At 38.3% G+C, this 25,492-nt stretch overlaps 1 protein-coding gene and 1 non-coding gene across 3 annotated transcripts in view; one reads left to right on the plus strand and one right to left on the minus strand.

The window, feature by feature from the left end:
* Positions 1-25,492, minus strand: part of LOC149070056 (rho GTPase-activating protein 100F-like) — a 165,156-nt gene that overhangs the window by 119,930 nt on the left and 19,734 nt on the right. The window lies entirely within an intron of this gene.
* On the plus strand, positions 11,831-11,934 carry LOC149070057 (U6 spliceosomal RNA). The gene has a single exon (XR_016195098.1). It is a non-coding gene; the product is annotated as a U6 spliceosomal RNA (small nuclear RNA).

Raw genomic sequence — 25,492 nt, forward strand, 5'->3', positions numbered from 1 at the left:
TAAAAATGTTCAACGCCAGCTGATGAACTCAATGCTTGCCTCAAATCATCAGCACTCTACTTCACCAAACACCAACTCTGGCCATATTGCTACATTGCAATTTACTGCCATTAGTGAGATGGGTTGGAAGTGAAGGTTCTGTCTATCGGTGGTCGCCTCGAGTTTGTTAGGACATCAACACTCTGGCACGAAGCTAAAAAATTATAAGTGTAATTGTGCCACCACACAATTACACTCTGAGGTGCTGGAGCACCTTCTGACAGGGCCGTAGCTAGGGTTTTTGCCACCCGGAGCAAACACGTTTCATCCGTCCGGGGCAAACAGCATTTTGCCGCCCCCGTGCCTCAAAGTACTGGAGGTGCTCGAACGTCGTCCGCCACTGTGTATTTATGGTTTTGCTGCCTGTAGGCTGTACAAATTTCGCCACCCTTCTTCCGTTCCACTCTCATATTCTTGAATACGTATTACTGGAAATATATGCCGCCCATCCGAACTTTCCGCTATGTAGATGTATTGAGAAAAAATATTAAAAAATAAAAAACTTTTTTTTACGAGCCGCGATAAGTCATCTCTCTGGCCTATAGTATTTAGAAAAATAATCTGGGCTGTTTTTTTTTCTCTTCATTTTGTACCAATTACTTTGCTCTTAAAGTGGTGTGTGTACGAAAATTTGACAAAAAACAGTTTCGAATTGAATTTGAAATCTAAAATTATCTGTGTTCGAGTTTTTGTTCTACCTGGACTGGAAATATTTCAACAATATTTTAATATAAACAGCTTAAAGGCATTATATATGCTAATGTTTTGCATATATAATGTTTTTCGCAAAAAATGTCAGATTTCTTCAAACACGGCTCCACCAACATGCGAGTTCAACTGCAAAATGACTCAGCACTGCTATCGTTTTCACATCAGTTGATCAAACTTGGCAATGGAAGAATTCCCGTAGACCCAAGCACTGGACTGATAACGTTCCCAAATGGATTTTGCCAGTTCTTATATATATAAACTCAGTTCAAGAACTTGCAGACAAAGTCTTCCCAAACATTCAACAAAATCACCGAAACCATGAGTGGCTTTGTGAGAGTGCGATTCTGGCACCGAAAAATGAGTGTGAACAAGATCAACGGAAAAATCCTAAAAATAATTCCGGGAGACTCCACATCTTACAAATCGGTTAACACTGTCACAGACACAGCGCAGACAGTTCTGTATCCTGCAGAATTTTTGAACTCCTTTGGATATTCCGGGTGTGCCACCACACAATTTGACCCTCAAAGTCGGAGCACCTGTAATGCTTTTAAGAAATTTGGAGACACCGATACTCTGCTATGCCAACAGACTCTGCGTGAAGAAATTGCACAACTACATCATTGAAGCAACGATTCTAACTGGATGTTACAAAGAAAAAGAAGTCTTCATTCCACGTATCCCACTCATCACCGAAGAAATGCCATTCACTTTCAAGCGGTTACAGTTCCCGATTCGTTTAGCTTTTGCCATGACAATAAACAAAGTGCAAGGCCAGTTGTTAGCAGTGGCAGGTATCAAGCTACTTGAGCCCTCGGACACCTTTTCGTCACCTGTTCGTGTGTTGGTAATAGCAAAAATTTGTACATCTACACACCAGATGGAAAAAGAAAAAATATTGTGTATCCACAAGCGATTGCCTGAAGATTTTAATTAAAATATTTAAAAATAAAAGTAATTTTTTCTTACTTGATGCAGAAATTTTTTTGATTAAGAAGTAATTAATAAGCTATACATATATAAATTTTTTACGGGGCGGGCAACGTCGCCGGGTATCTCATCAACCACCCATCGTTGAGGTATAGTTTCAATTTAAAAAGTGATTAAAAGGAGTTTGAATAATATTCGCTGCAGAAGCTGGACATATGGCGTCAGAACAACAACTAGGCGATAAAACTGGTAATAAAAATGTTCAACGCCAGCTGATGAACTCAATGCTTGCCTCAAATCATCAGCACTCTACTTCACCAAACACCAACTCTGGCCATATCGCTACATTGCAATTTACTGCCATTAGTGAGATGGGTTTGAAGTGAAGGTGCTGTCTATCGGTGGTCGCCTCGAGTTCATTAGGACATCAACACTCTGGCACGAAGCTAAAAAATTATCATTATCCACCAACATGCGAGTTCAACTGCAAAATGACTCGGCACTGCTATCATTTTCACATCAGTTGATCAAACTTGGCAATGGAAGAATTCCCGTGGACTCACGCGCACTGGACTGATTACGTTCCCAAATGGATTTTACCAGTTTTTAAACTCAGTTCAAGAACTTGGAGACAAAGTCTTCCCAAACATTCAACAAAATCACCGAAACCATGAGTGGCTTTCTGAGAGCGATTCTGGCACCGAAAAATGACATTGTGAACAAGATCAACGAAAAAATCCTAAAAATTATTCCAGGAGACTCCAAATCTTACAAATCGGTTGACACTGTCACAGACACAGCGCAGACAGTTCTATATCTTGCAGAATTTCTGAACTCTTTGGATATTTCGGGTGTGCCACCTCACAACTTGACCCTCAAAGTCGGAGTACCTATAATGCTTTCAAGAAATTTGGAGACACCGAGACTCTGCAATGGCACCAGACTCTGCGTGATAAAATTGCACAATTACATCCTTGAAGCAACGATTCTAACTGTATGTGCCAAAGGAGAAGACGTCTTCATTCCACGCATCCCAATTATCACTGAAGAAATGCCATTCACTTTCAAGCGATTAGTTCCCGATTCTTTTAGCTTTTGCTATGGCAATCAACAAAGCGCGAGGCCAGTCGTTAGCAGTGGCAGGCATCAACCTACTTGAGTCCTGTATTTCTCACGGACAGCTTTTCGTCGCCTGTTCGCGTGTTGGAAATCTCAAACATTTGTGCATCTACACACCAGATGGAAAAACCAAAGATATTGTGTATCCACAAGCGATTGCCTGAAGTTTTTAATTAAAATATTTAAAAATGAAAGTAAATTTTTTTTACTTAATGCAGAAATATTTTGATTAAGAAATTGTTAACAATGATATGTATAACTGTATAAATGATTGTATAACAATGTTATGTTGTAATACATAAGCTATATGTATGTAAATTTTTTACAGGGCGGGCAACGTCGCCGGGTATCAGCTAGTATATGATAAATCACATAAAGGCCCTCGGCCCGTAGACCAAATATGGCGCTGGGGGTTATCTGATGCGGCCTACCATCCTCAAACCTAATTTTGTAAAAATGAACTAAGCGGCACATTTACAAATCGCTTAAACAAATCGCCGTGATACAATTCCAGAACATTTAAGCGGCCCTTGACACATTTAGAGATCCCTTGAGTGACATGTGACGCAGTTTTAGAGCACTTAAGCGGTCCCCAGTGCGGTTCTACATCACTCAAGTTACTCGCGGCACATGCTCAGATTATTTAAGTGATCCGCGGCATATAATTACGAATCAATTGAGTGATGCGTGGCACATTTCCAGATCACTTGGATCCGCGAAACATTTAGAGATCACTAAACACTAAAGTGGCTCTGTAGGGCACTTATCAATGGGGGAGGGATGCTACTTCAAGTGCCCGCAAACTATCGAAAGATTTTTCTCGTTTTTGCAGCACCGAGTAAGATGCCATTAAAAATATTTCATATTTTCATAAAGGGTGGTTGATGACGTAAACATTATTTAAACCTCCCCGCCCCCCCCCTTGTTATCAAAAGTCAGCAAATCGGAAACCCCCATCGATGATGACGTAATACTGGAACGGCCCCTAATTCAAATTTACCGTAACATATACATAAGACAGTGGCTCTCAACCGGGGTTGTATGGACCCCTTGCAAGTTCTTCTTGAAAGGTTAAAATGAACAAAATTAATCTACACAGATTAGAAGGTGAAGCTCTGGAGCTTTTAACAGGCCTTTCAACCTCGTCTCACAAATGCTCAATTGGGTTGAGATCGGGTGACTGAGGGTACCATTGAAACAATTGAAACTGAATCATGTTCCTAAAAATAATCTGAAATAATTCCAGTTCTCGTGGGCGGGTGTATTGTCCTGCTGGATATAGCTACCATCATCAGGAAACATTATGGCCATAAACGGGTGCACGGGGTCAGCAACGATGTGGAGGTAAGCGCTGGCACTGTCGGATGTTTCCAATTTAAATAAGGGACTAAGAGTATACCAAAAAAAATGCTTCCCAGACCGTGATTCTGCCGCCACCTGCTTGAACAGTTGTCATGTGGCATGCCGGATCCATGGTTTCGTGCTGCTTGAGCCACACACACACAGATCCTGTCATCAATGTCAGGGAGAAGACATCTTGACTCGTCAGACCAGACAACCTTTTTCCATTCATCAAGTGTCCAATTTCGGTGTTCTCTAGTCCCCCAAAAATTGTTTTCTTCGGTTTTTTGGGGAAATCAAAGGCAAAGGGACAACTGTTGGTCGCCGGCAATTAAAACCAATTCGTTTTAAGATCCGTGTTGTAGAGCGTACGGATGTGCTTCGCGATGATCTTGAGTTGTATTGAGCTGGAATTGCGATATGTTGCGTTGTAGCTCTTGAGTTGTATTGAGCTGGAATTGCGATATGTTGCGTTGTAGCTCTTCTGTTGCTGCACACAATGCTGTCAGTCGCCTGGCACCTCTTTCGTTCACAAGCGATTTCCGCCCACTATTTCGTTTTCCGATCGAGGGTTTTTGGCTTGGCTGCCATTCTTTGAAGACTCGAGATACTGTTGTACGAGAAAAGCCTAGAAGGTTAGCTGCTTCGGAGACACTGGAACCACCCTTTCTGGCGCCTGCAATCATGCCGCTTTCAAAGTCACTCAAATCGCTTGTTTTCTTCATGAACAGGCAAATTGCAACGTTAACTGGTGCTGCTGACCAGGAGAAATCTTTTTATCAGCAAATCCGTTTTATTACGTCAGCGCACGTGCTGCACGGACGAGTCAAAGTTTAAGTGAGGGGTGTTCCTAATTTTTTTGGCCACTGAGAGTATAGCTCCTATCTTAAAACTTTCATTTTGATTATAAGACCTGTGAAAAAGTTGTAAAAAAATATGAGGACGGCACAGCCAGATGCAACGAATTTACATCACGAGAAAGAATATTGAGTCATTTCATTCCTGATGCTTTGTGCATGATTATCGAGTTACGAACCAATATATTTGACGCTCTTGGTGATTCTCAGATTGACCTTGGTGACATTTGGCGAAAATATTTCAGCCAGACCCTTCTAGCTCTCCCCATCTTGGTTGCAGAATTATTGCAGTGTTTTCAAGGAAATATAATGTATTATATAAAATTTACTTAAGCACCATGTGCAACAATGGCTCCCAACTTGGTGAAACATCGCATGTGCTCATTGGAAAGCTGGGATTTTCCAAGACAGCCATGGGTAATAATCAAGTGAGTAAACAATCAGGGTAATCTAGACAAAAGACCAAATTAATTGGTAAAAGGGAAGGTAAATATGGAGGAAACACACACAGGTGAAAAGGAACAAGGTCAAGTGATTTACGAGGACATTTCTACATCTGTTTACGTAAAGAACCAGCAATCACAAAAGGGGGCCCCTTATGTAGTTAGTTTTTCTTCTTCTGTTTATCGTTTCGTTCATAGAATACGACTCGAGCTTGACATAGGCTAGTGGGGGTTCCCAAAATGCGGGTCGTAACTCCTCTCCCAGAGGATGATGAAAGATTTTCAAAATCAAAGAAGTTCTGATATGAAATTTGTTTTTGTCTTTCGTATCGTAGATAACAATACATCAAATCAATATAATGTTTTAACTCTTAACATAGATGTAATGTAATGAAATTCTACACTCATAAAGATTTATTTGAAATTAGCCAACATACTAAGAAGCTATTCGATAGCAGATGGTAGAGCAGTCACTGTTTTATTTTTAATGAAGTTGATTATGGCTGGGTGGAGGGGTGGAATTCAACAATTAAATTATTGTCAAAAAAGAGGTGGTCACCGATAAAATTCTCGTTCAAAGGTGTGAGTCACCGAAAAATTCTAATCAGAAAAGAAATGGTCACCAATAAAATTCCTGTTGAAAGGGAAGACACCAAAAACTTTTTGGGTGGGGAGGGGAATTCATGAATTATTGTCAAAAAAAGAGGTGTCACCGGTAAAATTCTCATCTCCGAAGGGGGGAAAGTCACCGATAAAATTATCGTCAGAAGGGGAAGTTCTCAAAAAATTCCAATCAAAAAAAAGGTAGTCATCGATAAAATTCTTGTCGAAAGTGGGAGGCACCGAAAAATTCTAATTAAAAAAAAGAGAGATGGCCACCGATGAAATTCTTGTTAAAATGGGAGTCACCAAAAATATCTGGGGAAGATTTATAAATTAACATATTGTCAAAAAAGAGGTGGTCACCGGTAAAATTCTTGTCGAAGGGAGGAGTCACCGAAAAATTGTTGTCAAAAAAGGGAGTCACCGATAAAATCCTCGTAGAAAAGGGTAATCAACGAAAAATGCTAGTAAAAATATGTGTCACCGATAAAATTATTGTTGAAAGGGGAGTCACCAGAAAGTTTTAGTCGAAAAAGAGACGCATTTTTTAAAAATTCTTCTCGAAAGTAGAAATCACTGAAAAATTCTAGTCGAAAAGGGGGGGGGGGCACGGATAAAATTCTTGCTGAAAGCGGTCGCGCTTTAAAAAAAATTGAGAAACACTGATACTGACTGGTCACTTGTTGCGCTTGAATTTGCCCATCTCATTCAAAACATAACACCCGTATGGGACAAAGTGCCCTAAGACTGAGATCTTAGTAGGGAACCCCTAATGCAAGGAAAATACTTGGAAATTAAAGTGCTCTCAAAAAAAAATCAATGATTTTAAGGCCTTGCGAAAGACAATTAATTTGAAGATATTAGTGAAAAATTCGACTGTCCTTGAATTCTCGCCATATTGGCGGGATTTGGACTTTCGGAAGGTACGGAACCTATTCATAACTCAGGGAGTGGCTGTTGACTACTTTGTCTAATCCTACCGCATCGTTATAATAACCGGTCTAATTTACCGTTTCCTATGTCTTGATAAATTCAGTCACCAAGTTCCGTTTTATCAGCCCTTACATAAATGCATGTTTCTTTAAAGGTAATTTTTTTTTACTAGGAAACTGTGCATTGTGTTCCATGCAATTCCACGAAAACGGTTTCCATCAACTTGCACACGTGTATTCATTCAAACCTGTCACCTTGAGATGATAACTACTATCATCACCCTCCGTGGGCGGTTTCTCATCCTTTACACAGATGGCCTCTTCTCTGACTCAACAACAAAAAAAATATATATATTTTAATACAAGCAACATTCTTATCACCTTATATTAATAATGCTTTCAGTCCATAAAAAAAATCTCTCGTATCGGTGTGACACGTGTCACTTACAAAGAAAAACCTATTTTGATCTCAGACACATTTAAGCGCTAGGGGAAAAAAAATTCGTGACGTAAACACATGGACGTAGAAATCGATTGGTGGCGAGTAACCCATTAGTTGTAAAAAATGGGTGTTACATTAAAACGTCATTAATTATTCAACTGTTAACAATAAAAGAAAAACTAATTAATTCGAAAAAATGTAACCAAAATGTGGGAAGTTTCCTCTCGGGGCGGAATATAAAGTAATCAATTCACATAAAATTGATTATATTTCCTAGAGAGATGCTTTGTGAATTTAATAACCAGAATGAAATGTAACATGCTCTAAATGAATTGACAAAAAAAGCAACTACGATTGATCGTTTGTAGATTGCAATCTTATACGAGTTTTAAAAAATCTACCAAAACACAACGATAATTCATTCCGCCAACCAATAATGATTATAATATTTTCAGAGTAAACAAAAGAAAAATTCCATAAATGAAGAAAATTCAGAGTAAATGAGAGAAATAATTATAATATTTTCAGAGTAAATAATTTCAGAAGTTATTAAAATTCACTAAATGAAAGAAATTATTTCACAAAGAAAATTCAGAGAAAACAAAAGAAATCATTGTAGAAATTATGTAAATCCAGAGTGAATAAAAAAACTATAATTTCAGAAATAATGAAAATCCAGATTGAGTAAGAGAAATAATTTCGAAAAAAAAATGAAAATTCATAGTAAATAAAAGAAAAATTTCAAAAACGATGAAAATTCATAAAATAAACGACATAATTTCAGAAATTATTAATGTTCACTAAATGAAAGAAATTATTTCAGAATTAAAGAAAAATCAGGGAAAATAAACGAAATAATTTCAGAAATCATTAAAATCCAGAGTAAATGAAATTATTCCGGAATTGAAAAATTCAGAGAAAATAAACGAAATTTTTGTAGAAATGTTTAATCATTAGTTTTAAAAAATGGGTGTTAAATTAAAACGTCATTAATTATTCAAATGTTTTATCATTAAAAAAACTAATTAATTCGAAAGATATAACCAAAATGTGGGAAGCTCACATAAAATTGATTATATTTCATGGAGAAATGATTTGGATTTAACAACCAAAATAAAAAAAAATGTGCTCTAAATGAATTGAAAAAAAAATTACGATTGATCGTTTTTAGATTATGATTTTATGCGCGTGTTTTGAAAAACATACCAAAACACAAGGATAATTCGTTTCGTAACAATCAATAATCGTAAGAGTAATTATCAGATTTAATAAGAAGGGGAAAAACAATGCAAAAATACAATCAAATAGATCTCCAAATCGGGAATTTTTCATCTCAAATTTCCCTTTTTTTTTCTCCCTGCTCTGTTTTTTAATGGGTTTATTTTCCTTTTTTTCAAAGGTAATTACTTTTTAAAATGGATTCGAAAGTTCTTTCAAAAAATTAATTATCTGTACATTTAAATCGATTGTGGTAAGAAAATTATGCAAATTAATTCAAAGAAATTGTTCGAGATCGATATATAAAACGTAAAATCGACGCGTTTTATTGAAAATACTAGGGGGGAAATAATATTTGTTTGTATTAAATTGGATTATTTATATGATATTTCTTCTGCCTGTGTTAAATTTCACTTCGGCTCCTAGGAGAATGTTTTCATTCGCAACTTTTTTTCCTTAATAAAAACAATATGCATTATTATAGGTTCTGAAATAATGTTTCTCGCAACGTTTAATTTTAGACGCTCTTCGGAACAAAGATTGTCCGAACTATGTATTTATTTCTAAAACCGTTCCCTTTGGCAAGAAAATGACTTTACGAACATCGTTCTTCGCAACAGTGAACTTCCAAACAATGCTTCTTTACAATGGTGTTCCCCTAACAGAAAATTTTGTTAAACAGTTCAAATATGTTCTCAGTAACAGTGACTTTCCAAACAATGTCCTTCTCAACAAGGACTTTCCAAACAATGTCCTTCTCAACAAGGACTTTCCAAACAATGTCCTTCTCAACAAGGACTTTCCAAACAATGTCCTTTCCAACAGGGACTTCCTAAACAATGTCCTTCTCAACAAGGACTTTCCAAACAATGTCCTTTCCAACAGGGACTTCCTAAACAATGTCCTTCTCAACAAAGACTTTCCAAACAATGTCTTTCCCAACAGTGACTTTCCAAACAAAGTTCTAAATAACAGCGACTTTCCGAACAATGTTCTTCTCAACGGTGACTTTCCGGACAACGTTTTACCCCACAGGGTCATTCTGAACAATGCTCTTATCAACAGTGACTTTTTAAATAATGTCCTTCTCACCAGTGACTTTCTAAATAATGTCCTTCTCACCAGTGACTTTCTAAATAATGTCCTTCTCACCAGTGACTTTCTAAATAATGTCCTTCTCACCAGTGACTTTCTAAATAATGTCCTTCTCACCAGTGATTTTCCAAAAACAATGTCCTCACCAGTGATTTTCCAAAAACAATGTCCTCACCAGTGATTTTCCAAAAACAATGTCCTCACCAGTGATTTTCCAAAAACAATGTCCTTCTCACCAGTGACTCCAAACAACGTCATTACCAGCAGCGACATTCCAAACAATGTCTTCAATAACAGTGACCTTCCAAAAAATACTCTACATCCAATTTTCGAAAAATGCCCTTCAAAATAGTGACTCTCAGAACAAACCCCTAAAAGTGATCATTTTCATATAATCGCTCATATCTTGCGAAATAGAGGTCAGATTGGAATGAAAATTGATTCTGTTGGGTTTTCAACTATGCCGATTGGAATGAAGTAAAAATTAATGTATGCTTCTATTCATAAATTTTTAAAATATGTTTTAATAATTCATAACTCGTATTTAAAAAAGCCAAATTCAAAATGAGTAACAAAATTATGTTCGGCCAGTTAGAATCTATCGTTTAAAATAAAAAGTAATGGCATACCTATATTATTTCAGCAATTATGCTCAAAAACAAGATGTTTCTGTTTAACATTACGATACTCGTTTTTCAATAATTTATATTTCATCAACTATTCGTTCAAAATTGATGAAATTTGGTATTTCGGCATTTCTTAAGATACTGAATCCAAATATGGAAGAAAAAAATGGGGTTACTCTTGAACTTTCAAAAGTTGGATCTGGTTTTAACGTTTAGATGACCCCTTACTGAATACACTTACCGGAGATCTCAAACGAAGAAGAATGATACCTTTCTTTCTTTTTTACAATAAATAGAACCCAAGATATCGCCATCGTTCGGTTAAAAGTTCTGCGTACTGTACATCTGAGAAGAACTTCCGAAGCGGACATAAATAGGGATCGAGTGCTATAGTATTTCTAATGATCATTGACTTAAACACTCAGCTCACAACATGACCGTTTTAGGTTAGCCCGTGCATCCATATTAACATAAACGTTCGTTAGCAAAGGCAGAAAAATCTCGAAAAAAAAAAAAATCTTCGTTATCTGAAAAATTCGCAAGCCTTTTTCGTTCGTTAACCAAGGTATTGCTATTTTTGTCGGGAAAAAAATTGCATTAATGGGAATGAAATGATTGTTATTGACTAATACAGCGAGTGAATGAAATTGAGTATAAGGCAACACTGAAAATTATCCTATCGGATTCGGAGTAACTCTAGCGCATTTTATTCAATTCTAACATATCAAAAAGGGGAAATTTCTAGATCCATCGTGAATAATTAATCGGTTACAGCGACGCTCTCATTGATCATCGGCTACAACATCGCCATTTTGATATCCGCTTCCCTGCCAAAATATATTCGAAATGCCTCTTTTTCCTTTGGAGAAAAAAAAGTTATACTAATGAAAATTATATTTGGAATAAAAATGTGTGTGTGTGTATGCAACGTATATATTTCGACTTTGTTGCTTTACGTTTTGGTTTATCACCGTTCGTGGTAGGGGGGAAAAAATCGCTGCAGAAAGGATTGTCGTGGATTGTGTCGAGCTGCTGCTGCTGCTGCTGCTACAATTTCTGGCTCATTGCCAATTCCGTGAGGAGAAGCGATATTTTTAGAAGACTCACAGAGAGAGAAATCGTAACCACGGCCTTGTGTGTAAAATATAGAGAGTGCTGCCATCGCAGTACAAACGAACTGTTTTACGCCCGTTCGTCACACGCAAAATTTAATCTGTAAACTCCTTCTCTCTCTCTCTCTCACCTTCTAGTACAACTATCCAATCAGATCTCTCGTTCCCATTTACTGTTATCACGGAAGCCGAGATGAATGAATAGCACTTTTTTTTTTGCTGTTGTTTTGTCCGCGGCGATCTGTCAGATAAATATCATCAGCGATTGGAAATCAATGAATTTGCAGCTTATTTTTCTTTAGATTTATCTCTTCATTCGTCGAACCGTAGATCGATATTCATTTTATAAATCAAGCAAGTAGGTATCGCTTTGGCAGTACATATACCAAAATTGGAACGATACAGATAAGATTAGCATGGCCTCTGCGCAAGGATGACACGCAAACGTGAAGCGTTCCACATTTTCCATACTTAGAATAAGACAACCATAAGTATTCTTTATGGGAATTGTATAATATTTTATATTATCATGTATAAATATTGTTTGTAATTGCATTTTAATTGGGTTGCTGTATTTTTTAAATATATAACATTCATATTTTTTATGAGCATCTTTTTTCTCAGCCACCTCGTTGGGCATTTTGCCTGTTGTGGCGTTATATTTGTATTTGTATAGGAAATAACTTTTGCTACCGAACTTACACTCATGCAGGGCCGTCCTAAAGGCATCGTAAGCCTCCGGGCAAAGTGGTTTTCTCTAAGGCCCTACTTGGTAAATTCCAAAAAATTTCGACAGATCTCATTTTTGTGAGCCCCCCCCCCCCTTTTGAGGTGCCCGGGTGGGCCCCCCATGTGTTAAGACATCACTGCACTCATGTCCAAAATTTAAGCATAATGCCCAAACCACCACTCTGGTCTGTACGTTCTGAGGCGTAACACAGAGGATCGGATTTTCGGAGGGAACACAACACAAGATTTGGGAACGGGTAGCGCAAGAATCTCCTCTAAAGAAATTTTCAGTTACCAATCTTCTGAAAGCATTTTAAATTGACAGAAACTGATTAAAATGGCGTGCAAAAGTGTTTTTCTTTTGATGTTTTAATTTTTTTTTCTCAAAAATTATTCAAAAAGGTTTTAAATATCTGATGGTTTTGAGGGAGAGCACGTGCTCCTTTCCCCCTTTCATATGCCTCCCATCCTACGACTATGACCACGTGCCCACTGATTCTGATGGGGAAACCACCAAATACAGTAAGTACATGCATGGTTTGTGCAGATCAGAGATTCTTAACCTATGGGTCACCGGAGCTTCCGAGATGGGTCGTTTATATTACCTAACAACCAGGGGAACTCTTGAGAGTTATGGATCCCTCTTCAAACTTCATTCACAGGAGCTTCTGAGATGGATCGTAGAAATACATTTACAGCCAGCCACTTTTGAGTTAGGGGTCATTCAAGTATTACGTCATCAGGGGAGGGGGAGGAAGGGGGTTTCTGATTTGCTGACTTTTAATGACAAGGGGGGAGGGGGGGGGTTTGGATAATGCTTACGTCATCGACCAACCTTTATGAAAATATCAGTTAGGATTCATAGGGGCAGAGCTGATGACGAAATTTTGCTGACAAGAGGGGGGAGGGGGTCAACGTTTCGTTGACTTTTGCTGACGGGGGGGGGGATCAAAAATGGCTAAAAATTTGCTTACGTAATACTTGAACGGTCCCTTATGGGTCACGACCCAAACTTGATACGCAAGGGGCTTCCGAGATGGGTCGTACAAATCCACTAACAGTCAGTAACTCTTGAGCTATGGATCCCGATTCAAACTTGATTCGCAGGATCTTATGAGATTGGCCGCACAAATACACTTACGCCTAGGGATTCTTGAGCTATTGTTCACTACCCAAACTTAATTCGCAGGGGATTCCGAGACGGATCGTACAAATCCACTTACAACCAGTGATTATTAAGCCATGGGTCACTACCTAGATTTGATTCGCAGGGGCTTCCTATATGATTCGTACAAACCCACTTACAGTCTTGCTAGAAATGCACTTATCGCATCACTGGTTTTACAAATTTCAAAAAATAAATAGTCCCATGGGTTGCGAAGCTGATCTTTTTGATTTTGGGTCTGCTGAAAAATATTAAGAAACCTTGGTGTAGATCAAAGTAGTTTCTAAAACGTTTTTGTTCATCGCCATCACTTCCCCCCCCCCCCACCCCAATTCCTGAGTGACATCCTACATCGTATCCGTAACTAACAGTTAGTGAGTAGTTAGGGAAATTGACTGACTGAATATCCGAGTGAGTGACGGTATCAATGACCCATCAAGTGACCTATGAATGACCGAGGGAGTGAGTTACGGTATGAATGACAGAATGAGCAATCATATGAATGACGGGGTGAATGAGTGATCAAATGAATGAATAATTAATGAATAATGATGAATTTTGAGCGAGTAAGTGACGGTATGAATGACCCAGTGAGTAACTTTATGATTGGCCGAGTGACTGAGTAAACGCATGAGTGACCGATGAATGATTGAGCGAGTGAATTATGGTATGAGTGACCGATGAATGATCGAGTGAGTGAGCGAGTGAATTATGGTATGAGTGACTGGGTGAATAAGCGATTGGGTGAGGGAGCGAGTGAATTATGGTATGAGTGACTGGGTGAATAAGCGATTGGGTGAGTGACCGAGTAAGTGAGTAGCAGTATAAGTGATCAAGTGAGTGGATGAGTTATAAACTGAGTGAGAGATTGAGCGAAAAAGAACACTACAATGAGCTTTTCCATTAGTTTGTGTGATTCTTCCCCCCCCCCCCCTCATTATTAAAGCAACACCCTGTAGGCAGCGTAAGTGTGGTCGGACAACTCGGGCGACCTGTCACGAGCCTGGGTCACGTATGGATGTGGATTGCAAATTCTTTTTCCTTTACTTTACTGACGTATATAAGGGGGTCATTCAACTATTACGTCAGAGTCAATGGGGGGGGGGGTGAATTTGCTGACTATTGATGACGGGGGGGGGGGGTTTAACGATGCTTACGTCATTAACCATCCTTTATGAAAATATGAAATATCTTAATGGCATCTTTTACTGAGCGTGCAAAAAAGAGAGAAAAAACTTTCCCTAGTTTGAGGGCACCTTAACTGATATTCCCCCTATTGATAAATCCTCTACAGAGCCACTTTAGGGCTTATCCACTTAGATCCCTTAAGGGCTCTAGAAATGTGTCACAGGCCGTTTAGGTGATCTGGAACTGTTCCGCGCGTCACTCAAGTAATCCGCGAAATATTTATGCATCATTCGAGTGATTTGGAAATGTGCAGTGGGTAACTTGTGTGATGTAGAACCACACTGCGGGCCACTCAAGTGCTCTAAAACTGTGCCAGCATCCGTTGGGAAGGGCAGAGCTGAAGAAATTTTTCTGTCAAGAAGGGAAGGGGGGCAAAAATGGCTAAAAATCTGCTGATGTAATACTTGAAGGGACCCTAAACATAAGCCAAGATTCCCCCATCAAAGCATTTTATAGTATACGAAAAACCTGATTTAATTTCAATTTGTACTTTTTTTACATGAAAAGCCCATCATCACCAGTATGTGACAATCATGTTCACCTTAGAGATCACTAGTTTTTTATATTTATTGTTTAATATAGAGATGATTGAGGTTTTCACAAAACAGCTGCGGCAACATTCAACATGATCATCCAAATAATAAATCTTATCACGGCAAATGGGACCAATACGAAATGGTAATTATACATATTAACCGACAAATGTGATAAATCTAGTACATCATGTTTACAAGTGATAATTTTTTCAGCATTTAATCAAATTTACCAACGACGCATGAGTATTACGCATAATCGCCAGTAAAAGAGATAAATTTAGTGAAATTTATCGATCTTACCGAATGGTCGGCAATTATGCATAATAACCGGATTTATCACATTTATCTTAACATATGTATTGTATAGTGTTATTCAATCATCATTCCCAGCAAGCTTTGAATGTAGCAAAGCACCCATTGCATGAGGAGAAGATTAAAAAAAATCGAATGCCCAATCGGAGCTGTAATTATTCATCGGTTCCGGCCCAATCCGAACGAATATCGCATCCAGCGTCCGTCATTAGGCCCTTTACCCTTAGCGATAGGATAAGCATATTCATTTGCTCAAAACTGCTAGCTGAAACTACGGGGACTAAATGAATATAATGGGAGTCAAAGATACACTATTAGTGCCCATCATTTCGAAAATAGTAGGCATTACCATCATCACCACCACCACCAGCCCTACCTAACCTATTGAATGTGAAATTCGTGGGAGAGAGCTGAAAATGAGAAATATTACATAAAAGAACGTGAATAGAAAGGGAAATATGTAGAGAGAAAGAGAGAGAGAGAGATCTCGCGTACCTACCTACGAGTTGGTATTGATCGGGTCAAAGGCGGAAATACTTATATCCCACGTATCGATCTGTTCCAACCTTCCCGCTTTTCTACGTCTCCCGCCATCCCTACTATATCCATTCTTTCCTCTCTACCACCCATTCCTTCCCAAAAAAGTGCCTTTCTTTAGGGAATTCCCCCTAGAAATGAAACCAACACTGAGTATGTGAGCAACCTTTTCTCACTAATTCTTTTCTTCAAGAAACGGTTTTTTTTTATACATCTCCCCTGACAGATAGAGTATGGTTCTTGTGCTCCTTCCTTCTCGTGACAAATACAGTATAGCTCTCGTTGTATAGTTCTCACGGTCCTTCTGTTATGTTCATCTCGTGACATATCGAGTATGATTCTCGTAGTCCTTCTGCTATGTGTGTATCTCGTGACAGATACAATTTAGTTGTGGTCCTTTTGTATGTTACGATAGCGTATGATTCTCGTGGTCCTTCTGCTATGTGCATCTCATAACAGATAGAGTGTTATGATCGTGGTCTTTCTGCTATGAATTTCATTCATAGCAAAAATTCGCGTTTCTGCTATGTGTCGCGTGCTAAATACTGAGACTGTTAAGTTCCACGATTCTGTATAGTTCTCGTAGTCCTTCTGCTATGTGCATCTCGTGCAGATAGAGTATGGTGCATGTATGCATTTCGTGACAACAATAATCATTTTTTTACTTTACTCTATTGTGCCATTCATGCTCTACTACATAGCAGAGGAATTACGCAAATGGTACTCTATCACGAGATGCACGTAGCAGGAGGACCATGAGAACCATAATTTATCTAGCACGAGATGCGCGTAGCAGGAAGACCATGAGAACCATAATTTATCTAGCACGAGATGCACGTAGCAAAGGGCGGACAAACATTTTCTGTCTGTCATAAGATGGATACAGCAGATAGACCACCGGAACTGCATTGAGGACCACGGTAATCATACTCTACTCTATTGTCCTCGGTGTAGTTTCGGCGGTCTATTTGCTGTATCTGTCTTGTGACAGATAGAAAATGTTTGTCGGCCTTTTGCTACGTGCATCTCGTGCTAGATAGGTTATGGTTCTCATGGTCCTCCTGCTACGTGCATCCCGTGATAGAGAAGTACCTTTTGCGTAATTTCTCTGCTATGTACACCTGGTTCGCGTTGTCCATCTGCCATGTACATCTCGTGATAGATGAGGTATGGTTCTTGTGGTTGTTATTGTATGCAGATATCTCGTGATTGAACAAGGGTGGATACAAGAATTAAACGATACCCTCCCCCCGTTCAGTTAAAAAAATTGTATTATTGTCGTAGGTGGAAGAGCGAAGGTGAACATTCATCCCCCCCCCTCCCGTTTCACTATGCATACAGTCGGTTATTTCACCTTCCCCCCGGTTCTTGGGTGCCCCTGTATCCGCTTATGATCACGTAAGCAACCGGGTATGTAAACATAAAATTGGGGAAAATGATCTATTATTTTCGAATTGGAAGGCCTCGCAGTTCAGGTACTTAGGTGTCTGTACTTACATTCAAATAGAGTGGCCTACAGAACATCATTTTTCGTAGGGGGGGGGGGCCCACAATTTTACAGACATGGGTTTAGAAAAGATTGGGGCTAGACGGGGGCAATGAAGGTTACATGTCATGAGTGGCAATCCTGAGGAGACAGAAAATCTTTGAAAGGTGGGGTTATTTTCAAGTCTTTCTTTAGAGGGCCACACTAATGGATCGAAGGTTTGGGGGAGGGGGGGCCACAGGTTGTTCCAGGGATGTTTTAATTTGCTTGCTTTCGAAAGTATTTTAAATTAACAGAAAGTGATTGAAAAAAGCAATATATAAAGGTAATTTTTCGTCAATCGATATTAAAACTTATAAAAAATATTTTGTTAGTTTTTCATGTTTTTGGGAGCAAGGGCCCCCCTCCCCACCTACTCCTGCGTACTTCTCTATGCGTCTCCTACCTAAAAACCAGTACCAGTGCATAAGGCTTTGGCCCAGCATACTTAATTTTGCTGGCGGGAGGGGGGGGGGGGTTGTTTGCTTACTTTTGCTGAAGGGGAGAGCCAAATTGGCAAAATTCAAATTGACCGTACTTAATACTTGAATGACACCTAAGTTGATTCATCTAAAACAGTGTTTCCCCAGATGGCAATTAAAGGGGGGGGGGGTGAAATGGTCCAGGGAGCGATAGAAGCTATGAGTATAGTATAAGATCCATTTGGTTGACTTGAGTTGAGAGCGATGAGAAAAAGAAATTGAAAAAGGAGGCGGTGGGACAAAAAGTTTGGGAGACTGGTCAAAAGCAGTGCTTCCCAATCTTTTTGATGTCGCGGACCCCTTTGTAGTGAAGGTCGATGTTCTGCGGTCCACTTGCAGCTTCAGAAGGTCAGTTTCGACACCACCCTCCCATAAAATGCAAAATGCATTGTGTTCTTTATGATTTACATACTGTATCATAAAAATTGAATAAACTGCAGTTTCATAGTACAAAATGTGTCATTCGTAGCGATGGTAGTAAATGAAGATTATCCCGTGGAAGCAGTGGCGTCGGAGCCGGGGGTGCTGTGGGTGCCCAAGCACCCACGATAATTTGTGAAATGCATCCGAGCACCCCCCAGAATTGATTCAGAAATTAAAATTTTCGATATAAAACTAAAGATGAGCACCCACAGTTTCGAAACACTTCCGACGCCCCTGCGTGGAAGGGATCCATGAACCACAGGTTGGGAAACACCGGTCTAAAGCACCATAGATCAGACATTGGCGTTATCAGAAGTGTTTACACTTCTATTAATTAATCGTACATGCACCTCGTACACCTCTCTGCGGAATTTCTTAACGAATCGTTAATGCCCGAATGTGTGACACTTGGGCAGCGTCACACATTCTACTACTAAGTACTCTGGAATAGTTTTTTTCACATGTCCTCAGCTGTGTGAAAATAGTTAAAATTTTCTAAACTTTGCTAGAAAGATGCAGATGGAGGTGTAATGTTGGTTTTTTAGCATTAAGGCTCTTTTTACAAAGTAACTTCTCTGCAGTGTAAGTTTTGATTGTCTCGGACAGTAAATTATGTACGGTATAGAGTTTAATATATATGTTACGCTAAATGTGACAATTTCGGTTATTATGCATTCTTGCCAAGAATTTTGGTAAGTTCGATAAATTTCACTAAATTTATCACTTTTACCGGTGATTATGCATAGTACCTAAACGTCATTGGTAAATTTGATAAATGCTATAAAAATTATCACTTTTACCGGAGATTATGCATAATGCCCAAGCATCATTGGTAAACATGATAAATCGTACTAAATTTATCACTTTTTCCGGTTATTATCCAGTTATTATTATTATACATAATCGCCATTTCGTATTTCTAAATACGAGTATGATAAATCAGTCCGATTGCCGTGATAAAATTTAGATGACCGTATTAATGAGCCAAAGTCAGAACCAGAATTTTTCCGAACATCCCCCAAAGTAAGTCCTATTGATGATATTAGTGATCTCTCATTCAACAAATTTTACGAGCATACCCCGACATAACGAACTCCCACTTAACAAATTCTTTGATTTGACGATTTTTAACAAGTTTATGTGCGAATGCAGTCAGACCACAATATAAAAAAAAAAAAAACTATTTGACGCATTCTACAATCTTACCTCGATATAACGGATATCAAATTCACCAATTACACTAGTGTGATTTAATAACCATTAAGTGTGCATTATAACCGGTAAAAGTGGTAAATTTCAAGTATTTATCAAATTAGCCAGGTACGCTTGAGTGATATATATTAATCATCGGTAAAAATTATAATTTCTTTTATCATTCAATCAAATTTGCCAACGACGCTTGGGTATTATGCATAATCTCCGGTAAAAGCGATATTTTTTTCAGTATTTATCAAATTTACCAATGACACTTGCGAAGGTATTTTGCATGTTCTTCAGTGAAAGTGGCAAATTTATCAAGTTTACTAAGAAGAGCGGTAAGTATGATTAATATATATATATATAACTGATTTATCACATAAACCGTAGCATATATAGTACGGTACTTTTTTTTCCTAGTTTCTTATATATATATGATGAGGAAATAATTTTTCACATCATGATTTTATTACATAGCTTGAATCACCCATGGAATTGTAGCACCTGGATGTTTTTAGTTCCCCCCCCCCCCTCGTCATGGATCTCAGCACCCAAGCGATGACCTCCTGCTGCAACTGTCAGTATCTGGTATTGAGATGGAAAATAATACCGAGAAATTAATATACCAAGTCCTATGTTATCAAGATAATATTTAATTCACCAGCGTTGAAAAGAATTTTTTTTTTCCATTTCATAATCCCTTTTACCGAAGTCATTGAAGCCAATATAACATGAAAATATAAAAATCATTCCATCTATTGTATGAAATGATACTGTTGTCCACAATGTAGTTTTCAAAGCTGTTGTGGACTACTGTTCGGAAAAATATTGTTTGCCCCTCAACGTAGTTTTCAGAGCTATTGTTTGTTGCTTGTGAAGATATTGTTGTCTACAACAGAGTTTACAAGAGTATTTTCACCTATTTTTGAGAGGATACTGTTGCCCACAATATTGTTTTTAAAACTGTTGTAGTCTACGTCTCTACCGTCAGATGGGGGGGGGGCAGTTTTCAAACCTATTGTCATCTTTTTTTCGCAATAATATATCCCCCTACAGAGTTTTCAATGCCATTATAATCTATTCTTTTCAAAGATACTGTTGTCTACACAACACTATTTTTTAAATAATTATAGTCTACTGTTTGCTAAGATATTATTACACGCAACATGTTTTTCAAAGCTACATTTTACTGTTTATATACTGTTACTATCATTACTGTTTTCAAAGACTGTTGTGTTGCACACAACGTACTTTTCAAAGCTATTGTTGCGTACATCGTATTTCCCAAAACTATATTGTCATTGTTTTATTATCGTTATTGTTTTCAAAGTTATTGTTGTCCACAACAGAGTTTTCGAAGTTATTGTTGTCCACAACAGAGTTTTCGACTTTATTGTTGTCCACAACAGAGTTTTCGAAGTTATTGTGATGTATTCTTTTCAAAGCTACTTTGTCCGCAACATATTTTTCAAAGCTATCGTTACCCGCAAAGTATTTTTCAAAGCTATTGTCACCCGCAACGTGTTTTTCAAATTTATTATGATCTACTGTTTGCAAAAATATAATTGCCCGCAAAGCAGTTTTCGAGAAGCTATTGTTATTTAATTAATAAGAAAATGTCCTCTAGAACACAGCTTTCAAAGCTATGGTCATCTACTTTTCACGGACATGTTGTTATGTCTGTGAAAACTAGATGACATGTTGCCCACAACGTGGTTTTCAAAGTAGTCGTCTGTCGCCATCTATTGTTTGCGGATATTTCGTTGTCCAAAACTCCAGTTTCCAAAGCTAACTACTGCTTGTAAGGATACGGTCGCCCACAATACACATTCACGCAATTTCGTTTTGTTATCGTCGCTATAGAAAAAGTATACCTCCTACCGTCACATTTGATACAAACACAGGATACCTTTCAATAATATCTACAGAGTTATCTCTCTGACATAAAAACAAAATCATTCTGTTCAAGGCTACGTTGAATTTTCCCAATGATTTCAGAAATGTGGGTGAGCTCTGCAGTGAAAAAGAAAAAAAAAATCCGAAACTCGAAGGCGGGAACTCCATCGGGAAAGCGTCCCTTCGGTTACCGTGGCGACGACATGCACGCGCACACATTATTATAAGATACATGCCTACGGAAGGGGTCCCGCACACTAACCCCCGTACTAACCTCCTCCTCATGCGGTAATTTTATGGGTTTACCGGAAATTTAGTTCGATACTCACATTGATCATTGGAGAGTCGGTGCTTTCAACACTCGAGAGGGAGCGAGCACCCATACAAAGTCAGTAGGGTTTTTGGCAGTATATATCTAACACACGCACGCACGCACAGCTTTGAAAGTACATTAGAATCTCGACTATCCGGCTCGCTACTATCCGGTCTCCATACTATTCGGCCTAGTCTCTTGGCACTATGACGTCACCAAGTCATCGGAGCTGTCACCAAACTGCGCTGAGTTTGTTGCCAATTCTGCGATATTTACAAATGGAATGCGTTAATTTTCATTTTGCATAAGATAAGGACTATTTACACGCGAAAAATGGCACAATAAATGATAAGCAAGAAATATCGAAAAGAATTTTCGAAACAATACTTAAATTTTTAAAACGTATAGTACAGCACATCACATAACAAACATTTACATTATGCATATCTTACCGCCAAAGATAAAGTTGCCCGCTTCGCGAACTGGCCGGCCAATGTCCGAATTTCGTGCTTTCGCTGGGCTTTGGCCAGCCTCTCTATGTCGATCCCTATATATTAACTAGATATCGATATTCAGATTCCTCTGATCGTTAGGGTTAGCTATGGCTATTTATAAATAGCCCCATAATGATCACACAAAAAAAATACGCCACCGATGACCCCCGAATCATAGGGATCGATTTTTAAGGATAAATAGTGATCGATACATTGGGGCAGGCCAAAGCACGGAGAAAGCCCAACTTTTGGACATAGGCTGTGTCAACTGGGCCGGCCAGTTCGCGAAGTTGGCCATCTTCGGGCTTTGGCAGTAACGTATACATTTATGTATAAAGACAATAAATTTATGTATGAAGTACTGACATCTCTGTACCAGGGTTGGCAGATTTTTGACACATGGTAGTTTTTGACGGTTTATCTGTCACGTCAAAAATCCCCCGTCAAAAACCTTTGTCAAAAACTGTCAAAAACCTCAAATATTGCTTTTCGATACAAAAATTTCCATTGGAAATGCACACGTTAATTGCATGTAATGTTTAAATAATTGTCTACTCTCCACAAAATTATATTGCTCAATATATATATATATATATATATTTTTTTTTTTTCTTATAAAATATACAATTTGAATAAAGCATAGCATAAACACGAAAGGGAAAACTATGGAATGATTTGACATTCTCTGATTCAAAATGATTCTTGACCTTCCAAAATTTCTTCAACTGCTTATATATGTGTGTAAGAGTTTAAAAAAAGGCTTATTACATCATATATGTATGGTGATTTCTGTTATTAAATTATCTAGATAACCACTGATACTTAAAACGATCCTCTTGTTGCGCATAACATTGAAATATATCTAGCGATCAAAATACTAAATTGTAGGATTAAAATGTCATTTAATTTGGCAATGCTAGCTTGTATATGTCAAACTTGGTTTATTCTTGCTTTTGCACTATGATATGGTACATTTACTAGCATTTATAATGCAATGGTTTTCCAATTGAAGCTGTATTCAAATGTGCAAAACAAATGCTTTGGGTATCAAGTCTTGTCAGCTCTGCTTTGGTTGAAAATACTCTTTAAAGCTGTGTGAATTTATACACCCTGATCTAAGAAATTTTTAGGTGAAAATAAATGAGTTTAATTAGTGCATTAACAGATGCTACGTGAGAATTTTTATATGGAATAAAATTTTTGGCGGATCATAAAATTTAAAATATCAAAATAGACATTTTTCCTCAGTAATTATAATTCTGAATTTAAGACCCTTTAATCTAAATAAAAGGAAGTGTTTTGTTATTTAACATATCTATCAAGTTAACAAAAACTATTTGACATCATTAATAATAAGTTTTTGACTGTTTTAATACCGAGTTAGTTTCTGGGGTCAAAAACCTAACCCTGATGCCCTATTATACATATTTTGAATAAGCAGCTCTATTTCACTCAGCAAATTGAACACAGGTAATGAGTAGCTTAGATAAATAAACCATAAAATTATATTTTATATGTTCTAGACTTTTATGTTGAAAAATTCAAAATTGCAAATTATAATTAATATTTTTTAATTATTGTAATAAATTAATGTTTAAAAATAAAACATTGTAATATGCCAAAAAGTAAGTTTTTCATCATGTTGTACATCTATTGTGTTCAAAACATTATCAAAAGGCATTCATTTAGGTTTTTGACGGTTTTCGACAGTTTTTGACGGTTTAAACCAGTTTTTGACGCTTGTCATGTCAAAAACCCAACCCTGCTCTGTACCATACCAAGATATCACAAAATGTCAATAGGAGGGGTTCTTGATATTAAAATGGTAGTGAGGTAGGAAGTCAGCATTTACAGGAATCCGGCCCGCCCTTCCGCCACAGTGGGGGCTGGATAATCTGGGTTCTACTGTGAAACTAGAATCCAGAGAAACAACTAATATATAATTTTCTTAGAATTTCGGGGCTATTGACTAAAAATACAATAAATTGAATGAAATTTTAAAGAGATCTAAAAAACTGAGAAAGAGGAGAACGTCTGCAAGCACACTATTGGTGACGTCACTTTTCCCAAATTCACAACAGATGACGCTACTAAAGGCGACGGCAATGAGAAGATGTAAATTTCATTTTTAAAGACATGAACATTTTATTTACACACACGGACAAGTTATACGCGACATCCATTCTGTACGACGAAATACAATCAACTCATTAAAACGTTCGAAAACTCTCTGGCGATCCGTTGCTAGGTTACCATCCATCGCAAGGCGAAAAACGCTACAACGAGAAAACGTGACATCGTGACGTCACAGAGCATCGTTTATGATCGGTCACTACACACTCCCCCCCTAGTGTCAACGAAATTTGTGGTCGAATATCTGTCGGGGAAGTGGACGTGACGACCGGAGCGAGTCACAGTTGCTGGTACTGCTTGTGCGTGCAACGCTGTACTGGATGGCTGTATGGGCACTTCTGAAGGTACCTCAAAGCTATCTCCAAGGAAAGCTGGAATCAAACGATCAATGGAGATCCTCTTGCTTGCCCCATTGATGCCAATGTCGAAAAATTTTTCTCTGCGATCTTTGACAGGAAACGGGCCTTGATATGTTGGTTGTAAGGCAGGATGTGGTGCGTCGTTGCGTACGAAGACATGCGACGCGGATTGCAGATCACTAGGAATATACGTCGGCGTGTATCCGTGAGTTGTTGTAGGCACCGGCTTCATTGAACGCATTAGCTTTTGGATTTGATGGACGAAATCGGATTGTATAATGTCTGGTGTTTTCGAAAAATACTCGCCGGGCAACTGCAATGGTGTTCCGTAGAGGATTTCTGCGGAAGAGCATCCCAGGTCTTCTTTCACTGCTGCTCTTAGACCCAGTAGAGCGAATGGAAGAGCATCAACCCAAGCAGGATTCGATTGAATACGGCATCTCAGGGCAGTTTTCAGCGATCGATGTTGTCTCTCGATCAGCCCATTTGCTTGTGGATGATAAGCAGTCGTTTTATGATGTTGGAATCCTAGATATCTGCTCAAGCTTTGGAAAAGCTGGCTCTCGAACTGTCTGCCCTGGTCGGTGGTGATCCTGTGCGGTATGCCGAATCTTGAAAACCAAGTGGCAATTAATGTTTTGGCGACTGTTTCGGCAGTTTGGTCTGGCATTGGAGAGGCTTCGATCCACCTGAAGAATCTGTCTATCATCGTTAGGAGGTACCGAGAACCTTGGC

Source organism: Pholcus phalangioides, unplaced genomic scaffold (assembly GCF_987345545.1).
Source record: "Pholcus phalangioides strain wild (caught in Gottingen) unplaced genomic scaffold, Ppha-v1.0 ptg000022l_1, whole genome shotgun sequence".
NCBI lineage: Eukaryota > Metazoa > Arthropoda > Arachnida > Araneae > Pholcidae > Pholcus > Pholcus phalangioides.